At 49.1% G+C, this 21110-nt stretch overlaps 1 protein-coding gene across 2 annotated transcripts in view; it reads left to right on the top strand.

Moving 5' to 3' along the window:
• Window positions 1-21110, top strand: part of TPST2 (tyrosylprotein sulfotransferase 2) — a 65317-nt gene that overhangs the window by 1024 nt on the left and 43183 nt on the right. The window lies entirely within an intron of this gene.

The following is a 21110-nucleotide window of genomic DNA, read 5'->3' as shown; positions in this document are numbered from 1 at the left end:
GTGGCAGAGCTGAAACTCACTCACAGGCCTCCTGACTTAATGTCCTTGAGGATGTTGAGGAGGTGGGCTGTTGAACTCCTACTTATCCTACAGAAGCCCCCTCAAGCAGCACCTCCTCCGGGAAGCCTTCCCTGGCATTCTCCTGGTATTGTTGGGTGCTTCCTGTTTTGAACCCCACAGAGTTAGCCAGCCCTTTTTCTCACTTCCCAACAGACATTCCCTTGCGTGTCTGTCTGCCAGACTGGGCTGTGGGTGGACACCTCTCCCTAGCCTCCATGTGATAACCCTTTCATCTCAGCAGGGTGGTCTGCTGGTGAGGGTAGGCTTCTGGATTTGAACAGATCTGTGACACACCGGATTTAGTAGTGATATGGCCCGGGCGACGCATTTTCCTTCCGATCTAGTCTCAGTTTCCATAACTGTAAAGCTGGGTTTATTTCATTGTCCTAAAGGAACTGTTGCATCATTTCTGAATCCCCCCACCCCACTGAACCCCAACTGTACTATTATTTACTTAATATACATCTTTGTATCACCTGATTTTTAAAAATCTCATGCAAACTTTTTTTATAACAGCTTTGTTGAGATACAGTTCACATACCGTACAATTCACCCTTTTAAAGTATATGTTTCCGTAATTTTTAGGATGTTCAGAGTTGCATAGTCATCACTACTGTCTAATTTTAGAACATTTTTATCATGCCCAAAAGAAAGGCTCTTTCATGGTCACTCCCCAATCCTTTCTTCCCCTATCCCTTGGCAACCACTTACTGACTCTCAAGTTCTCTATGAATTTGCCTGTGCTGGACATTTCATATAAATGCAGTCATATACTATGTGGCCTTTTGTATCTGATGCTTTTCACTTCAGAGAATGTTTCTAAGGTTCAGCCCCTTGCAGCCTGTATCAGTACTTCATTCCTTTTTTTTTTTTTTTAAGTACTTCGTTCCTTTTTATGGCTGAATAATATTCTATTATGTGGATATACCACATTCTATCCATTTGTCAGCTGATGGATGTTTGGGTTGTTTCTAATTTTTGACTATTATGAATAATACTGCTATGAACATTCATGTACAGGTCTTTGGACATACATTTTCAGTTCTCTCAGGTATATTTCTAGGAGTGGAATGATTGGGTCGTAAGGTAACTTTAGGTTTCACCTTTAAATATTTTTTAAATTTATTTTATTATTTATTTATTTTGTAGAGATAGGGGTCCCACTATGTTGCCCAGGCTGGTCTTGAACTCCTGGTCTCAAGCGATCCTCCTACGTCAGGCTCCCAAAGTGCTGGGATTATAGGTGTGAGCCACTGCACCCAGGTTTAACCTGTTGAGGACCTGCCAGACTATTTTTCCAGAACAGCTGTACCATTTTATATTCCCACCACCAGTGTATGAGGGTTCCAATAATCTTAAATACATTTAGTGTTCCCTGAAGCAGTCATAACCCTTGAAATCACTGGCTTTGATGTGTTAGTTATAAACTATTTTCAGGCCGGGCACGGAGGCTCACACCTGTAATCCCAGCACTTTGGGAGCTAAGGTGGGCAGGTCACCTGAGGTCAGGAGTTCGAGACCAGCCTATCCAACATGGTGAAACCCCGTCTCTACTAAAAATACAAAAATTAGCCAGGTGTGGTGGTGCGTGCCTGTAACCCCAGCTACTTGGGAGGCTGAGGCAGGGGAATCGCTTGAACCCAGGAGGCAGAGGTTGCAGTAAGCCAAGATCAATCACACCACTGCACTCCGGCCTGAGTGACAGAGCAAGACTCTGTGAAAATACCGAAGCAAGGAGAGGCAGTGTAGGACCCAGTGGCTTACAGAGCCCACCCCAGGAGCTGGCACACAGTATTAGGAGGGGGTGAAAGAAAGGAAGGTGGAAGCTGCTCAGATCTTCCCATCCCAGGCCAGCCCGGAGCCCCCTTGCCAGCTGAGGCTTTGTGGAGGCCAGGGAGACCCTCCATGGCTCTCCTAGACCATAACTGAAGGGGAAGACTTGTCCCTTGACCCCAAAATTAAGTCTGGTCCTGCCCACACCCTATCTGGACCCCCCCACGCTACTCTGAAGGTGACCTCTCTGGGTGGCCACAGGAGTGTCCTATGTGAGTTGCTGTTTATTTCAAGTGGGGCCACCCCCCCAGGCCTGAGATGAGCAGTACTGAGTTACAGACGCTTCATCTGTGAACATTCTGCACACACAGACATCTTCCCCCTCCTCTCAGCACCTTCCTCAACCCTAGAACCCTGTGTTTCTTCATTCACACTCTTTGCTTCAGCAAGAGGCTGCACCGGAAGAACTCAGGTCAGAACCCAGCGTTTTCACACAGGAAGAGTTCCTTGAGAAGGTAGGTAGTTCACCCCAGCTTGAACCTGTACTCTGCTGGTTCAGGAACTTAGACCAGCACTTACCTGCGTGTTCCAGTTTCCTGACAACTTGGTTCATCTGGGCAGCTGCTGTTTGGGAATGGTGTTAAGACCACGCCTCCCAGCCACTGTATCTGGCTAGGTAGTTCACCCCAGCTTGAACCTGTACTCTGCTGGTTCAGGAACTTAGACCAGCACTTACCTGCGTGTTCCAGTTTCCTGACAACTTGGTTCATCTGGGCAGCTGCTGTTTGGGAATGGTGTTAAGACCACGCCTCCCAGCCACTGTATCTGGCACCTCGTGACTTTATTCTTTTTTGCATACTTGCCTTTCCTTGTCCTTTTAAAATCCTGAATTCCTGTGCATTAAGAAAGCAGCCTAGGCTGGGTGCATGGCTCATGCTTGTAATCCCAGCACTTTTGGAGGCTGAGGTGGATGGATTGGTTGAGCCTAGGAGTTCGAGACCAGCCTGAATAACATAGTGAAACCCCATCTCTACAAAAAATACAAAAATTAGCCAGGCGTGGTGGTGCGCACCTGTATTCCCAGATAGTCGGGAGGCTGAGGTGGAAGGATCGCTTGAGTAGAGGTTGCAGAGAGCTGAGATCGCACCACTGCACTCCAGCCTGGGCAACAGGGCGAGATTGTAGGGTATTAGGTCAATACATAAAAATCAATTAAATATTAAAAAAAAAAAAAGAAAGCAGCCTAGGGACATGGAGACGGGGTGGGAAGGCTCCCTAGGCAAGGAACTGCCGCTCTCTGGGTGTCAGTGTACCCTACTGAGGAATGGGCATAGACCATTCAGAACTAAGATGTGGTGGTACCTTGGGATCGGTTAGGCTGTTGAAATGTATTATTATTATTATTATTATTATTATTATTATTATTATTATTTTTGAGACGGAGTTTCACTCTGTTGCCCAGGCTGGAGTGCAGTGGCGTGATCTCGGCTCACTGCAAGCTCTACCTCCCGGGTTCACGCCATTCTGCTGCCTCAGCCTCCTGAGTAGCTGGAACTACAGGCGCACGCCTGACTAATTTTTTTGTATTTTTAGTGGAGACAGGGTTTCCCCGTGTTAGCCAGGATGGTCTCGATCTCCTGACCTTGTGATCCGCCCGCCTCGGCCTCCCAAAGTGCTAGGATTACAGGCGTGAGCCACCATGCCCGGCCTGAAATGTATTATTGATGTGACTTTGTGGGTGTATTTGTAGCAAGAGTGGCAGATCAGATATAGCTTCACAGCCTGGGGTTGGTGACCAGAATGTACTTTTTTGGAAAAATGGGTGTGGCTTATGTGGCTTTGATGCCCCACGTGGCACCAGGGAAGCTTCTCTGGGTAGCAGCAGCTCCTGCTCCCCGACTTGCTGCCTATTCCTATTGCTTGCAAGTCCCCGTGCCCTCTGAGGACCTGCATGTACCCGGTCTGGGGCCCCTCCAGAGATCTGGGATGACTGTCCCCTCCCGTCACTTCTCAGGTCTCCCCCACCCTGGACTGCAGCCAGAGGAGGATTTGTGGGAATGATTCATTCAGAGCTGCTTGAGATCTTGGCCAGCCCCCAGAAATTGCAGGGAAGGACCTCAGAGGGCAGTGCCCACAGGCCCTAGGGAGCGTCTGGGGCTGATGGCCCAGGGAGAAACTTCTTATCCTATGTGCTCAGATGGCGGGCAGCCAGCCCGTCTGCCGAGTGACTTTTTGTATCAGTAAGACTTTTGACCGGGGCTTCTGCAGCCAGAAAGCAGGCAGGCAGCCCAGAAAGCAGGCAGTGTGATAGGGAGCTAGGGGCACTGGCCTGTATTAGAATCCAGGTGCTCCACATCTTTCTGGGGCTGTTGGCTGTTTCTCTATGCTTTGGTTTTCTCATCTGCTGAATGCAGGTATAAGTAGGACCTATATTCCAGGGGTGCTGGATGGAAGGGAATGGTGGTAAAGCACTTGTCTTGGTACCAGGCAAAAGCTGAGGCCCTGGGGTTAAACAGGCTCTTTGGAATTTTGAACATGTTCGTTTGTGAACCTTAGTTCCTCCGTCTGTCAAAAGGCAACAATTATAAATACAGCCAATATTAACAGGGCTTGCTGGGTGCCAGACACTGTTCTAGGCACTGTATGTGGTTTCACTCATTTAATTCCCCCAACAGCCATATGCTGTGAACAGGCTGAGGCTCAGAGAGGTGAAGTAATTTGCACAAGGTCACCCAGCTAGGAAGTGGGAGACACAGGATTTGGATCCAGAATCTTTCTTTTTTTTTGTTTTGGGTTTTTTTGTTTGTTTGTTTTGAGACAGGGTCTTGCTCTGTTGCCTAGGCTGGAGTGCTGTGGCACAATCATAGCTCACTATAACCTTGAACTTCTGGGCTCAAGCGATCATCCCACCTTGGCCTCTCAAGTGCTGGGGTTACAGGTGTGAGCCACCACACCCAGCCCAGACTCTGCACTCTGAATTCTCATTCTTACTCCTCCTTGATATCCCATCTTAAGGCCTAGCACATAGAAAACACACAGAAAACGTCAGGTGTTGTTACAACTATTCTGAATAAATATTGATCCACTCTCCATCCCCCTGTCCACACTCCTTCCCTGATGATCAGAACATGCAGGGCTCTTGGCCTGTAAAGTCCAGATTCCCACCCACTCCTCCCTACTCGCTCTGTTCCTCCCACTCCCACACTCTCATGCACAGCAGAGCTTGGAAGCAGCCAAGTCCCAACTCTTCCTCCAAATTGCTGTGTGACATTGGGCAAGGAGCTTCCCCTCTCTGAGCCCCAGTTTCCATACGTGTTAAATGGGTGAGTTCACCCTGCTGCATGTTTTTTGTTGAGCTCCCATGCTATGTGTGTGTTTTTAAAATTGAGTCAACATTCAAACATTTCTAGAGAAAAATTCTGATTTCTTATTTCTCTTGGAAACCTAGGAGTTTAGGCCAAACTGGAGTGGCCTGAAGCTGCCCCTTAGGTGGCCTGGGCTCTCCCGGTCACTGTGGTTCCCCCCACTCCCGATTGTCATGTAAGTGCGGCTCTTCAGGGGATCTGAGGATGCCTCAGGCCTGCCTGGTGCCACCTGAATAAGCAGTTCCATTGCTTTAAAAACAATTTTTTTTTTTTTTTGAGACGAAGTCTCACTCTTGTTGCCCAGGCTGGAGTGCAATGGTATGATCTCGGTTCCTTGCAACCTCCGTCTCCTGGGTTCAAGCTATTCTCCTGCCTCAGCCTCCCAAGTAGCTGGGTTTACAGTCGCATGCCACCACGCCCAGCTAATTTTTGTATTTTTAGTAGAGACGGGGTTTCACCATATTGGCCAGGCTGGTCTCGAACTCTTAACCTTGTGATCCGCCTGCCTTGGCCTCCCAAAGTGCTGGGATTACAGGTGTGAGCCATCGCGCATGGCACAATTTCTTTTTTTTTTGACACGCTCCAAGAGCCCTTCCAGCTCTGTGTTTCTAGGACATTGGAGGTTGTCTGAGGCCTCCTGATACCCTGTCTGCCATTTTAAGCCCTCAAGGCATTTTTTTTTTTTTTTTTTTTGAGACGGAGTCTCGTTCTGTCGCCCAGGTTGGAGTGCAGTGGTATGATCTTGGCTCACTGCAACCTCTGCCTCCTCGGTTCAAGTGATTCTCCTGCCTCAGCCTCCTGAGTAGCTGGGATTACAGGTGCCTACCACCATGCCCAGCTAATTTTTGTATTTTTTTGGTAGAGACGGGGTTTCACCCTGTTGGCTAGGCTGGTCTTGAACTCCTCACCTCAAGTGATCTGCCCATGTCAGCCTCCCAAAGTACTGGGATTACAGGTGTGAGCCACTGTGCCCGGCCTTTTATTTGTTTTTTTCTTTTTTTTTTTTTCCTTTTTGAGATGGAGTCTTGCTCTGTTGCCCAAGCTAGAGTGCAGTGGTGTGATCTCGGCTCACTGCAACCTCTGCCTCCCAGGCTCAAGCGATCCTCCCACCTCAGCCTCCCAGAGTGCTGGGACTGGAGGTTGTCCCCATTGCATACTCCCTGTGTGGGGAGTTCCTGTCTCTGGGCGCTAGGGTGCCGTGCCACCTTACCTGGTACAGGCCCCTACCTAACTGTTGTTCCCCACAGTGAGATATTTGTTATTGACCACGCCATTTCCCAGAAGCCAAGGCTTGGAAATAGTCACTTTCCTGAGGTCACACAGGCCTGAGATTCAGCACCAGGACTCAAAGCCCATCTGCCCAACTTCAGAGGCTGTCAGTGGAAGTCATGCCTTGATCCCAGCACTGCACGGATAGCCACTGAGTGACGTCTTCCACTAGAATAAGGACACATGAGAACCCTCAACTGGATGTTGGGGTGCAAAATTTAAGAAGCAACGAGGTCCTAGTTGTCCTGGAGTTTACGTTCTGGTGGAGGCATCAGGCAAGAAAAAGTAACCCACATCTCTGACGTGAGATGTCAGCCTATGAAGTTGAGTACCCAGGCCTCTCAGATCTTAACATGCATATGATCCCCTTGGGGAACTTGTTAAAGTGCAGATTCTGTGTTTTTGGTTGTTTTTTTTGTTTTGTTTTGTTTTTTTTCAGACGGAGTTTCGATCTTGTTGCCCAGGCTGGAGTGCAATGGTGCAATCTCGGCTCACTGCAACCTCTGCCTCCCGGGTTCAAGCGATTCTCCTGCCCCAGCCTCCCAAGTAGCTGGGATTACAGACACCTGCCACCATGCCCGGCTAATTTTTGTGTTTTTAGTGGAGACAGGATTTCACTGTGTTGGCCAGGCTGGTCTCAAACTCCTGACCTCAAGTGATCTGCCTGCCTCCGCCTCCCAAAATGCTGGGATTACAGGCGTGAGCCACAGCGCCCGGCTAAAGTGCAGATTCTGATTAGCAGGTTCGGGGCAGAGACTAAGACTGTGTTTCTAACCTGTTTCCAGGGGCCTCTGATGGTGTTTGTCTAAAGACCACATTTGGAATAGTGAGGGCCTGGATCAGAAATTGGCAGATTACCACTCATAGGCCACATCCGGCCCGCTACCTGTATTTGTAAATAAAGTTTTATCGGAACACAGCTATGCTTATTTATTGACATTTTGTCTGTGGCTGCTGTTGTGTAACAAAAGCAGAGTGGAGTAGTTGTGATAGGGACCAGAGAGCCCACATTGCTGGCCTTTGAAGAGAAAGTCTGCCAGTTGCTTTTCTAATCATCTTTTGGGTCCCTACAAGTTATAAAACTTTGATTTGGTGAGTGTTAGATGCTGATAAAAATAGTAATGATTGCAGTTAAGACTTGAGTGCTTTCTGGGTACTTAGCTCTTTACGTTTATTTTTCTTAGCTCAATTCTATCATAGGCAATACTACTGTCTCCACTTTACAGGCGAGAAAACTGAATAGAGGCTGGGCCATTGGCCCAGAGTTTGTGGACCAATGAGTAGGTGAGGCCAATTTGAGTCAAGTTGACTGATTCTTATTGGACAGGAGCTTCTGCCTAGAACTTTTTCCCAGAGCACAGAGAGGGTTTTGTTTAGATTTCCTTCTGTCCCAGAGTGTTCTGGTGCCTTCATTTCTTTCTCAATCCATCCTTCTGTTTACTCAACAAATACCTGTGCACCCTGTGCTGGAAGTTTGGGGACCATGCTGGGTTCTGAGAGGATGTGGGGACTAGGATGGGGTCCCAGCCCTGCACATTCCGTGGGGTCGGCAGGGAAGCAACACCAGAAGCCACACAGGATGCTAAGCACCTTGGGGGATACTGGTACAGGGACAAGAGGCAGTCAGGGAAGGCTTCTTGGAGGAAGGGGTGCAAATGATGCCAGTAGGAGTTAGTTTTGTAGAGGAGGTCAGGAAAGGTTTTCCAAGGAGAGAGAATCCCAAGTGCAAAAGTTTGGAGGTGTGAGACTCTGTGGCCTGGTATGTTTGGTAGAGTTCAGGGCACAAAGACTATAGTGTGTTTGTGTGTGTGTTGAGGGTTGGAGGAATCGGTGGTGTTATAATAAAATTGGAGGTCAGCAGGAGTTAAGTCACAACAGAGCCTCAGTGCGATGCCAAAGGACTTGAATTTTGCCCTGGAGGCTGCTGTTGCCTAGTATGACGTGCTAAATCACAGAGCGAAAGTCTTCCTCCCCACCCTCTGATGACTTTCCGGAGAAAGCCTCCATTAGGTGCTAACGCGTCTTTAGTGCTTCTCCCCAGACTCCTCTTGTTTAACAAAGATCGGACACAGCCGGCTCCTTTGGGGATCCTTCCTTAGGCTGGCGGCCGTCCGTAGCCAGAAGGCATAAAAAAGCATTGCTTCCTTCGATTTTATTTTTGCATTAACTTTTTTTTTTTTTTTTTTTTTTTTTGAGACGGAGTCTCGCTCTGGCGCCCAGGCTGGAGTGCAGTGGCGCGATCTCGGCTCACTGCAAGCTCCGCCTCCCGGGTTCACGCCATTCTCCTGCCTCAGCCTCCCGCGTAGCTGGGACTACAGGCACCCACCACCACGCCCGGCTAATTTTTTGTATTTTTTAGTAGAGACGGGGTTTCACTGTGTTAGCCAGGATGGTCTCGATCTCCTGACCTCGTGATCCGCCCGCCTCGGCCTCCCAAAGTGCTGGGATTACAGGCGTGAGCCACCACGACCGGCCTTGTGTTAACTTTTTAATTAGGGCATGTTTTTAATTTAATCCAGCAGATTATAGTTTCCCTTGAAAATATGTTTTAAAAATATTGAATCCATTGAACAAAAATGAATACGATTAAAGGGGGTTCTGGATGTAATTAACATTGGGAAGGTAGTGTTCAGAAGCTTGGAATTTGGAGAGCCCCACAACAGGTGAGAGGGCTGGAGGGGGCTGGGCCAGAAGTCACCTCTCCCTCAACATTCCCCTTCTTCCCTGGATACCCAGGGGCCTTGACTGAAGGGCGGGATGGCTGTGTAGCTAAGATGTGGGTGCAGGGATGTAGGTGCCCATTGATGGTGTAGGAGCTGAGGTTCCTGCTCCAGGCTGCTGCTGTTCCTCATCTCTCTCCTTCTCTGTCTGGTGATTTTCTTATTCTTCTCTTCTTTCTTTTTTTTTTTTTTCTTTTTTTGAGATGGTCTTGTTCTGTTGCCCAAGCTGGAGTGCAGGGGCAGCATTGCAGCCTTGAACTCCTGGGCTCAAGCAATTCTCCTGCCTCAGCCTCTCGAGTAGCTGGGACTACAGGTACAGACCACCATACCTGGTTCATTTTTTATTTTTTGTAGAAATGGGGTCTCACTATGTTGTTCAGGCTGGTCTTGAACTCCTGGGCTCAAGCAATCCACCTGCCTCAGCCTCCCAAAGTACTGGGATTACAGACGTAAGCCTCTGTACCCAACTTGTCTTGGTTTCTATTTTTGTCTCCCTGCCTCTCTCCCTCCCACCCATCCCCCCAACTCACGTCTTTCCCTGTCTCTGTCACTCTTTCTGTCTTACTCCCATCTTTGCCTCTCCTCTGACTCTCTCTCCCCATCTATCTCCTCTGTCTCTATCTCCCTCTGTCTCTGCCTCTCTCTGTTTTTGTCTCTCTCTGTCTTCTTCCGCCCCAATCTGCACCACTTCCCCCTTCCTTCCCGCTGCCGACCCCAAGCCCACACAGGTGCCAGCACGGCCCTTCCTTTCTCTCATTAAAAACTTTTCATCCCGCTTGCTTTGGCTGGTGGCTGACATCCTGCCACAGAACCATCCGGACCCTTGCAGAGCCCGGGGGCTCAGCCAGAAACCCTTGGAGGTGTGAGAAAGTGGTAGTAGCTACTTCCCAGGTGGAAGACAGAGGCCCTGTGGAGTCAGGCACCTGGCAAGGCCGTCCTACAAGGCCATGGTTTCCCCTCAACCCACACCCTTTCCACGCCCCCAGGGCCCTCCCTTCCCCACTGGGCCCCAGGGCTGTGGGGAAGAAGAGGAAGCCTGGGCTAGCAGGACGGCAGATGCTGCTTTTGGTTTGATTTGGTTTGGGGTACTGGGGGAGTGTCGGCTACCCTTCCTCTGAGCACTGCTGGAAGCTGCATGCAGTAGGTGCCTTTGCCCTTCATTCTGCTACGTGGTCATTCCTTGCTCAAGTGCACAGTAGACCAGCAGTGCATATTGGATGGCTAAGAGTTTTGGGAAGAAAAACAAGGTTAGAAATTGAGTCTTGCCTCCAGGCTGGGCACGGTGGCTCACACCTATAATCCCAGCACTCTGGGAGGCCAGTGCGGGCGGATCACTTGCGTGAGCTCAGGGGTTCAAGACCAGCCTGAGCAACATGGCGAAACCCTGTCTCTACAAAAAAGTACAAAAATCAGCCGGGCATGGTGGTGCATGCTTTATTCCCAGCTACTTTGGAGGCTGAGGTGGGAGGATTGCTTGAGCCTGGGAGGTCAAGGCTGCAGTGAACCAAGATCACGCCACTGCACTCTAGCCTGGGTGACAGAGTGAGACCCCGTCTCAAAAAAAAAAAGAAAGAAAGAAAGAAATAGGGTCCAGCTTTTTCTTTTCACAGATGGGGAAACTGAGGCCCAGAGAGTTGAGGTAACTTGTTCTGGATCATGCAAATAGCTTGGAAATAATGGGGTCTGGGTCTTCCATGCCTCAGAAGCTGGGAACAGTGCACCCCCGTGTTGAGCTGGTGGCTGCTTTGACATCCCTCAGGGGTTGTTGTGTAGACACCCACTTCTGAGAGATGGGAGATTCTGGTTCGAGGCCTGGTTTGCTTTCCTCTACCTACTGCGGGACTCTGGGCAAAATCTTCCTTTTCTGAGGACGTTGGGGTCCCCAAGCATAGTCCCCATGGCACAGTCCTGAGGATTGCAGAGTGTGGTCAGGTTTGCAGGGTCGGAGGTTGCTGACCTCACCGTGGATGGAGGGCTTCTTCAACACAGGTTGCTGTACCCCACTTCCAGAGTTCCCATTCAGCGTGGTCTCCTTGAGCCCTGATAATCTGCATTTTGTGTAGGTTCCTAAGCGCTGTTCCTGCTGGTCAGAGAACCCAGGTTGAGAGTAGAGGTGCAGCAGATGAAGCACACGGGCGCTAAAACCTGCTGTGAGATCTCAGGCAAGGACTTCACCTTTCTGTGCCTTGGCTTCCTCAGCTGTAAAATGGAATGACAGAGCACTGTCCTTATAGATTAGTTGTGAGGATTAAATGAGCGATTGGGAGGCGGAGACGCACGGATCACCTGAGGTCAGGAGTTCAAGACCAGCCTATATAATTGATTTTAATTGAAATTGCTTTTGGTAATTCTTAAAGATAATAATACATTTTGATGTTTACTCATGAACATTACTGATATTCCTTCCTCCAGCTACATGATAATGTTTTCTCTCACTCCTGTGGGAGAGATCTAAGAAATGAAACTCGGCCAGGCATGGTGGCTAATGCCTGTAATCCTAGCACTTTAGGAGGTCTAGACCTCCTCCTGAGGTCAGGAGTTTGAGACCAGCCTGGCCAACATGGTGAAACCCCATTTCTACTAAAAATACAAAACTTAGCCAGGCATGGTGGCTCAAGCCTGTAATCCCAGCTACTCAGGAGGCTGAGGCAAGAGAATCACTTGAACCCGGGAGATGGAGGTTGCAGTGAGTCGAGATTGTGCCACTGCATTCCAGCCTGGGTGACAGAGCGAGACTCTGTCTCAAAAAAAAAAAAAAAAAAAAAATGGCCGGGTGCAGTGGCTCACGCCTGTAATCCCAGCACTTTGGGAGGCCAAGGCGGGCGGATTACAAGGTCAGGAGTTCGAGACCATCCTGGCTAACACAGTGAAACCCCATCTCTACTAAAAAAATACAAAAAATTAGCTGGGCATGGTGGCACACACTTGTAGTCCCAGCTACTACTCGGGAGGATGAGGCAGGAGAATCGCTTGAACCTGGGAGGTGGAAGTTACAGTGAGCCAAGATAGTGCCACTACACTTCAGCCTGGGCGACAGAGCGAGACCTTGTCTCAAAAAAAAAAAGAGCAAATATTTGTAAAGTGTGTAGAAAACTCCCCAGGCACACAGTAAGCACTATATGCATGTTCACTTTTTTTTTTCTTTTTTTAAAGACAGAGTTTTGCCCTGTCACCCAGGCTGGATTGCGGTGGCATGATCATAGCTTGCTGCAGCCTTGAATTCCTGGGCCCAAGTGATCTCACCCTCCCAAGTAGCAGGGACTGCAAGTGTGCACCACCACGCTTGGCTAATTTAATTTTCTTTTTTTTTTTTTTTTTTTTTGCGACAGAGTCTCGTTCTGTCACCCAGGCTGGAGTGCAGTGGCGCAATCTCAGCTCACTGCAAGCTCCGCCTCCCGGGTTCACACCATTCTCCTGCCTCAGCCTCCCGAGTAGCTGGGACTACAGGCGCCTGCCACCACGCCCGGCTAATTTTTTGTATTTTTAGTAGAGACGGGGTTTCACTGTGTTAGCCAGGATGGTCTCAATCTCCTGACCTCATGATCCACCCGCCTCGGCCTCCCAAAGTACTGGGATTACAGGTGTGAGCCACTGCGCCCGGCCTTTTTTTTTTTTTTTTTTTTTTTTTAGAGACAGGGTCTTGCTATGTTGCCCAGGCTGGTCTTGAACTCCTTGTCTCAAGTGATTCTCCCACCTCAGCCTCCCAAAATGCTTGGGATTATAGGCATGAGCTACTGTGCCCGGCTTTGTCTTACTATTATTGTTGTTATTCTTATTGCCATGATTATTTACCTTCCCCTCCTCCACAAAGACTATTCTGTTCACAGTGAATTCCTTGCCATTCTCCACATTTCCAGTGTGCTTTCACACTTCTACCCTCTGCTCGAGCTGTTCCTTCTACTTGGGACGCTTCCTCTAACTTCTGCACGTGTTAAAATGCTGGCATTCTTTTCGACTCAGCTCAGATTCCTTCCTCTGATGTCTGTGATGACATGACTTGCTTCCCCTAACCAAGCTCTTATTTCATTCTGTGAATTATCCTGTTACTTGGGTGTCAATCTCCTGTGCTGACCCTCAGGCTCCTATAGATCTGACTTGGGGCTTTGCTGGTACAGAGAGTCTCCCAGGAATGTTACTTTCAAAGTCCAGCTTTGATGGTGTTTCAAGAAGACCAGCTCCATCGTTGTCAGTGGCAGCTGTCAGAGAAGCCTTCCAAGGCATATGGGGTGGAGCCCCATTTGGGATGTGGGATTTCCTTAATTAGTAAGAGTGTGAACTTAGCACTCCACAGCCCCAGGTTCATGTCTGTGTTTTGCCATTTAGTGTGATGCAGCCTCGGATAATTTCCTTAAATTTTTTTGTGTGTCCTTTGCATATTCATTTTATTTTATTTTATTTTATTTATTTATTTTTTATTTATTTACTTATTTATTTATTTTGAGATGGAGTCTCGCTCTGTCACCCAGGCTGGAGTGCGGTGGCATGATCTCGGCTCACTGCAACCTCCGCCTCCCAGGTTCAAGCAATTTTCCTGCCTCAGCCTCCTGAGTAGCTGGGATTACAAGCACGCATCACCACGCCCGGCTAATTTTTTTGTATTTTTAGTAGATACGGGGTTTCACCATGGTGGTCAGGCTGGTCTCGAACTCCTGACCTCATGATCCGCCCACCTTGGCCTCCCAAAGTGCTGGGATTACAGGCGTGAGCCACTGCGCCCGGCCTGCATCTTCATTTTAAAAGGATGCCATCATCATTTACAGCAGCGGGTTTTTGTGAGGATTCAGTGGGGTCTCATTTCTGCAGCAAATATGAGCACCTCCTGTGTGCCTGCTCTATGCCGGATGCCGGGAATCCAGCAGTGAGCAGGAGAGACCCTGTTCCTGCCCTGGGAGAGCTGATGTTTTAGATGGACACAAGGGGAGGTATAGAAATGATAGTGTCGCTGTCTCCGGAGGATGCAGCAGGAAGGAGATGGTCTTTGAGAAGTGTTCTGTGCGTGGTCTTGCAAGTAGGAGGCCCTTAGCAATTGGTAAGTGTGATGATTACTGTTATTGCCGTAATTATTTGGGAGAGGAGGCAAAAGGGGAAGGGAGGCATTGTGGGAAGAGGGAATAGTATCAGTACAGGGTCAAGAAGGCATTCGGTGTCAAAGTCGTAATATTCACAGCCAATGTTTGTGGATGCCCTAGTGTGTGTCAGGTACTCTGCTAAGGACTTCCTAGGTGCAAATTCATCTCAACCTCCAGGGAAGTGCTGTGTTATCCCCATTTTCCAGATGAAAGACATAGGGCATGGGGGAATTGAACCACCTGTCTGAGGAAGTGGAGGGGCGGGAGTCAAACCTAGATTCTTACCCCTGCATCTAGGGTGTGTGATGGGAAATGAGACTGAGTGGGGACAGGTCCTCATAGGGAGGGCTCAAATCTTGACTGTGTCCTCCTGCTGGAGTCCCTTAGATGGTCCCGGGATGGACAGGGTGGGGAAATTCATGGCACATCTCATTTTATGGTCCAGAAAGCCAGTGGCATGCAGCCCCTCCAAGAGTGGGTAGGAAAGGATGGCTCCTCCTGGACCCCTTCTAGTTGGGTTCTCCTGGTTGGTGGCAAGTCCCTGGCGGGGCTGGAGTTGTGGGAGGTGATAGGCACAGTGCAGCCCATGGTTGGGAGCCTGCATTCTGGGTGGTGAGGATGCTGGTGAGTGCTCCTTCATTGCAAGGATGCAGTTGCTCACTGTCGCCTTTTCCTCATTTCTGCTCTCTGAGACCCTCTCTACTTAGGACTGGGCATGAGGGGAGCCCAGGAGAAAAGCAGATAATGAGGATCCAAGGGACTTGTATTTGTCTCCAGCCAGTTGCCTCCCAAATACCTATGGCTTGCTCGTTCCTGAGCAAACAGGTGCCTCAGGGAGTATCTTTATCTTTTGTGTGTGTGATGCCATTGGAACCTCACAGTGACCCGTGAGGCAGGCATCAAGAGAAGGCCTGTTGTTGTGGGATGATAGCAACTCTCAAGTCAGACACACTTGAGTTAGAACTCCAGCTGGCTTATGCATGAGCTTTGAGACCTTGCTCCGGACACCTCTCTGGTCCTCAGTTTCCTCATCTGTGCAACAGGGATCATAATAATGATTATTTTGTGGGTGACAGAAAATAGTTATATGGCATCTAATGCATAGAAGTGCTCAGTAATTCATAGCAACGAAAATTTTGTTGTTCTTCACCCATTTTACAGATAAGGAAACTGAGGCTCAGAGAAGTTAAGGGACTCTCCCCATGGCATTTTGCTTCCTGGTAATGGCCAGGCAAGTTTGCAGATGGAAATACTTTCCATAAAACCCAGGTCCCCCAAAGCCCTGCACCATTAGGAAAAGGCTGTTCCCCAGCTGTGAATCTGTCCCCCAAAACAGTGAACCATGAGATCATGCCCCTTCTCTCTCGTGGGTTTCTCCCTGTGATTTTTTAAGTGTTCATACTCTGAGCAGCTCTTAAAGCCTTTGCAATTCTTCCGGTTCTTCCTGCTTTTAGGAGTGAGTGAAAACGAAGAAGATATCACAGTCTGTCCAGGAAGGAAACAGAGGAGCAGGTGAATGCTCAGGAAACCGGATTCGTAGTATGCACTACCCCAGAATTGGGGCTGGCAAATTCTGCTCTTAAAACCCCCACCTAGAGCCAACTGCTGCCCCTAGTAATATGCCCAAAATATTACCAGGATGAAGGCCTCATGCTTCCTGGATGAACCACAAAAAAAAGGTTGAGGCCATCTTGTTGAGGAACATTACATCCAGCAAGTATTTATTTATTGCTTGCTTTGTTCTTGGTCAAGCCTTTTCACTTTTTGGCCGTCAGCCATTGCAAAACCTCCACAACAAAGAAGTGGAAAGTCATGCAATCAGAAAAGCCATAAACTACAGTTGGGGCCAGGGGAAGAGGGAAGTTAGCTGAAGACTTTGTAAGCAGAAACATCAGGAAACCTTCTGACATGTTAATAAAGATACTCTAGAGTCACATCTTGTGTGGAAACTCAAATCCGCATTGTTGGGGCGGAAGTCGGAGTCAATGACTGGCCCCAACCGTCACCCTGAGCCTTCAGATAAGACGGTGGAACTTGGCGGGGCGCCGTGGCTCACGCCTGTCATCTTAGCACTTTGGGAGGCCAAGGAGGGTGGATCACTTTAGCCCAGGAGTTTGAGACCAGCCTGGACAACATAGTGAGACCTCATCTCGACAAAAAATAAAATTAGCCAGGTGTGGTGGTGTGTACCTGTGGTCCTCTCTACTCGGGGTGCTGAGGTGGGAAGGTTGCTTGAGCAATCCCTGGAGGAAGAAGGTAGAGCCAGGAACTATCGTTAATTAAACACTTAACCAGCTCTAATATGGTAGTAAAGCCCTTATGTGTATTTAGCTGCTCTCCCAATTCACAGATGAGAAAAATGAGGCCCAGAGAGGTTAAGTGATTTACCTGAGGTCACAAAACTAATAGGTGGGGAATTCAAACTCAGGCGCATCTTTCTGCAAAACGCATTCTTTTTTCACTACTCCCTGATATCTGAGGAAACTTATTGATGAGCAAAATGACCTGAAAAAATAAAATGTGAATGCCTCTCAGTGTCAGGCTCTGTGATAAGTGTAGGAAAAAAAGAAAAAGAAGAAGAAGAAAAAAAACCCACCAGACTGCAATGCCTCCCAGTCCGTGAGCACTCACAGTGGAATATGGGAAACAGAAGGGCAAACAGCATTTACCATACAGAATGGTGAGTGGTAGGCAGAGGGGACTGTGAGACATAGGAGGGTAGAGCTTAATCTAGTCGGGGTATTCAGGGAAGGCTTCCTGAAGAAGGAGATACTTTAGCTGAGGAGATAAGCAGCCCAAGATAAGGTGGGAAGAGGGTATGGACACATCTATTAGCTAGGACTCTTGATAAACAGAGACAGAAACCCAGCTTCCATAGCATTGAGCAAAAAGGTAAGTTTATTGGATTATGTAAGAGGTGAGCCTCAGGTATGGCTAGATCCAAGGACTCAACTAATTTTAGGGATTTATGTCTCCATCTCGGCTCCACCTTCCTAGGTTGGCTTTGCTCTCATGCCAGCTTTGCAGGTGGTGACTAGAGATGGCCCCACACCTCCAGCCCTATACCCTACTTGCTTAGCCTCCCCGCAGAATTCTGTAAAAGTCTCCAATTGAGTTTCATTGACCTAGATTGGGTCAAACGTCCATCTTTGAACCAACACTGCAGTCTGGGAATGAAATGCTGTGATTGGCCAGGCCTAGGTTATGTGTCTGCACCAGGGGTCGAAGGTGGACTGACCCTTCCTGAAAATAAGAAAGCCAGGGATGCATGGCACCCTTGGGGCTGATAGAAGGTCCATGGGGCTGGAGAAGGGGTCTGATCATGACACCCCTCTAAGCCACGTGAAGAAATTGCATACTGAAGACAGTGGGAAGCTTTGAAAGTGTAGTGAAGGTGGGGGTGACATGCCACCATATGGGGACAGGCAGGGGTGGAAGCATGATCAGGTGGCGGACAGTGGGGACTTGGACTGGGCTGCTGGTGATGGAGAGAAACAGTTGGATCCTGGGGGTGTTGAGTGTAATGCACAGGACTCAGTGGTGATTGGATCAGGGGTTCATGGGGAGGAAGAGGTTCATGATCTTGGGTTTCTGGCTTGTTCCAACAGGCAAGCCTGGAAGAGAAACCAAGCTCAGGAGATCCCATTAGGAGTTTAGGTTGATTGTGTTGAGTTTGAAATGCTGTCAAGCATCCAAGTGACAGACTAGTTGAGAATTGGCCATTTCACGGTTGCTATGCTGAGAGGGGCCGGTCAGGATTCTGTGGCCTTAGGAGAAGGGGTGCAGAGTGACAACTCTATCTAGTAAATATTAATTGAGCACCTACTGAGCTGCAGTGCTCAGGAAACAGAGCATTCAAGGCCCCCAGACAATGAATGCAGAATATGTAAGTCAATCATATGATGTGTTAGAAGGCGGTGAGTGCTGGGGGAAAGAAAAAATCACGCACGGTGAGGGCTTCTGGAGTGCCGTGTTGGCGGGGCAGGTTGCAGCATTAACTGGTTGATCAGAAGAGGCCTTGAAGAAGTGAGATGTGAGAGAGGACAGGAGGGTGAGAGAGTGAGCCAAGTGGATGTTTGGGGAAAGGGCATCCGGGCAGCAGGCACAGCCAGGGCACTGGCCCAGAGGAGGGAGGGTGCTTGTGTGTTTGAGTGACAGCAAGGGGGCCAGCATGGCTGGAGAAGAGGCAGGGGCCAGTGGGGTTGGGGGCAAAAAGGTAAGGGGTGGGGTCAAACCTGTAAGGCAAATGAGGACTGGTTTTTCCTGAGTAAAGTGGGAGCCATGGGAGCATGCGGAGCAGAGGAGGGCCATGGCCTGACCTCCGTTTTCCTAAGGTCACTGTGGCTGCTTGCTGAAAATCAACTGATGAGACAAGGGCAGAATCAGGGAAGCTAATGATGAGGTGGCTTGGACCAGAGTGGTAAGAAGTGAACGCCTGAAACAAACGTCTGGCAGTGCGGGTGGTGAGAAATGGCGGATTCTGGCTCTGTTTTAAAGGTGAAGTTAACAGGAGTTGCTGCTGGATTGGATTAGGGTGAGAAAGAAGAATCAAAGCTGCCTTCAAGGTTTTTGGCACCAGCATGAAAGGATGGAGTTGCTACCAGCTGCAGGTGGGGTATGCTGGGGAAAGGACCAGGCTCAACACCCAGGTGCAGGGAGGAAGAGAGTGGGCAACTGTGTCCAAGTGAGGAGAGAGATTTGGGCTCAAGATGACAATTCAGGAGATGTCAGCCTGTGGGGAGCATCCAGGGGCGCTAGTATCTCCTGGACTGGAGGGAGGAGAGAGGGCCACAGTAGCCAAGTGTGACCTCCTGATACCTGTGCCAGAATGGCTGGGTTTGGCCCCGCATAAGGAAAAACCCTGTAAACGTTTTCATGGGGCTGTAGAGAAAGAGGAAGACAAGCAGACGTCACCTCCTTGGCATCTGATCAAAAGCCACTGTGGCCTGGCTGCTCATTTATTGAGTGTGGGTCTGGGAGGTGTCCGTGCCAGGAGCCGGGGTGTGGGTGGCATGATCAGAGGCTGAAGCTCAATTGTCCTTGAAGTTCCTGGCGCCCGGCACCGACTAGCCCTGGGAGAGCGCCGTCCTGCAAGTGTTGATTGAATGAATGCAAAGAGTCTTGTGTGTTCCTCTGCAGCAGCCGGGAAAAGTGTGTGGGGTGGAGTGGGGCGGGTAGCATACCCCAGCCAGCAACACCATTCCTCAGCATTTGACAAAGTGTGATTAATTAATTTTTTTTCTCTCTTTCTTTCCTTTCTTTCTTTCTTCCCTTTTTTTTTTTTTTTTTTTTGACAGTCTCGCTCTGACACCCAGGCTGGAGTGCAGTGGCATGATCTCGGCCCACTACAACCTCCACCTCCCAGGTTCAAGCAGTTCTCCCTGCTTCAGTCTCCCGAGTAGCTGGGATTACAGGTGCCTGCAACCACGCCCGGCTAATTTTTGTATTTTTTAGTAGAAACAGGGTTTTACCATGTTGGCCAGGCTGGTCTTGAACTCCTGACCTCAGGTGATCCTCCTGCCTCAGCCTCCCAAAGTGCTGGGATTACAGGCATGAGCCACCGTGCCAGGCCATTAATTTTCTTTTTTTTAGGAGACAAAGTCTCTCTGTTGCCCAGGCTGGAGTGCAGTGGTGTAACCATGGCTCACTGCAGCCTCCAGCTCTTGGCCTTGAAGTGATCCTCTTGCCTCAGCCTCCCAAAGTGTTGGTGTGAGCCACCAAGCTTGCTGAAAGTGTGATTCTTTAAGACTATTTTTATTCAAGTCTAACATGTATACAGAAAAGCGCATACTTCATACGCATACAGCTCAATGAATTTTCAAAAGACGAATGTTATCTGTGTGACCAGCACCTGGATCAATAGCTGAACGTACATAGCACCCCTCCCTGCCCCAGGACACCTTGCTCCCCCTGCAGTTACCCCTTGCCCCACTGGGGTAACCACCATCCTGACATCTCCCCCTAGAATTTCACCTGTTTTTGTACTTTGTATCCATGGAACTGTTACTGGAACGGGGTCCCGATCCAGACCCCAAGAGAGGGTTCTTAGACATTGTGCAAGAAAGAATTCAGGGTGAGGCTGGGCGCAGTGGCTCACACCTGTAATCCCAGCGCTTTGGGAGGCCGAGGCGGGCGGATCACGACGTCAGGAGATCGAGACCATCCTGGCTAACACGGTGAAAGCCCGTCTCTACTGAAAATACAAAACATTAGCCGGGCATGGTGGCGGGCGCCTGTAGTCCCAGCTACTCAGGAGGCTGAGGCAGGAGAATGGCGTGAACCCAGGAGGCGGAGCTTGCAGTGAGCCGAGATCGGGCCACTGCACTCCAGCCTGGGAGACAGAGTGAGACTCCGTCTCAAAAAAAAAAAAAAAAAAGAATTCAGGGTGAGTTAATAAAGTGAAAGCAAGTTTACTAAGGAAGTAAACAAACAATAGAATGGCTACTGCATAGACAGAGCCTCCCAGAGGACTGCTGGTTGGCTATATTTATGGTTAGTTCTTGATCATATGCTAAATAAGGGGAAAGGTGTGGGCAGTTCCCAGAACTGAGGGTTCCTCACCTTTTTAGACCATATAGGGTAACTTCTGGCATTGCTATGGCATTTGTAAACGTCATGGCGCTGGTGGTGGGAGTGTCTTTTAGCACGCTCATGCATTATAATTGGCCTATAATGAGCAGTGAGGATGACCAGAGGTTACTTTTGTTGCCATCTTGGTTTTGGCGGTTTTGTCTGGCTTCTTTATTGCATCATGTTTTATTAATGGGGTCTTTACGACCTGTATCTTGTGAAACCAGTCCTGCTGACTTCCTGTCTCTGTGACAAAGAATGCCTGACCTCTTGGGAATGCAGCC

Source organism: Gorilla gorilla, chromosome 23, assembly GCF_029281585.2.
Source record: "Gorilla gorilla gorilla isolate KB3781 chromosome 23, NHGRI_mGorGor1-v2.1_pri, whole genome shotgun sequence".
In the NCBI taxonomy this organism is placed as follows: domain Eukaryota; kingdom Metazoa; phylum Chordata; class Mammalia; order Primates; family Hominidae; genus Gorilla; species Gorilla gorilla.
Note: the sequence above shows the minus strand (reverse complement) of the source record. Positions and strands in the feature narration are given on the sequence as shown.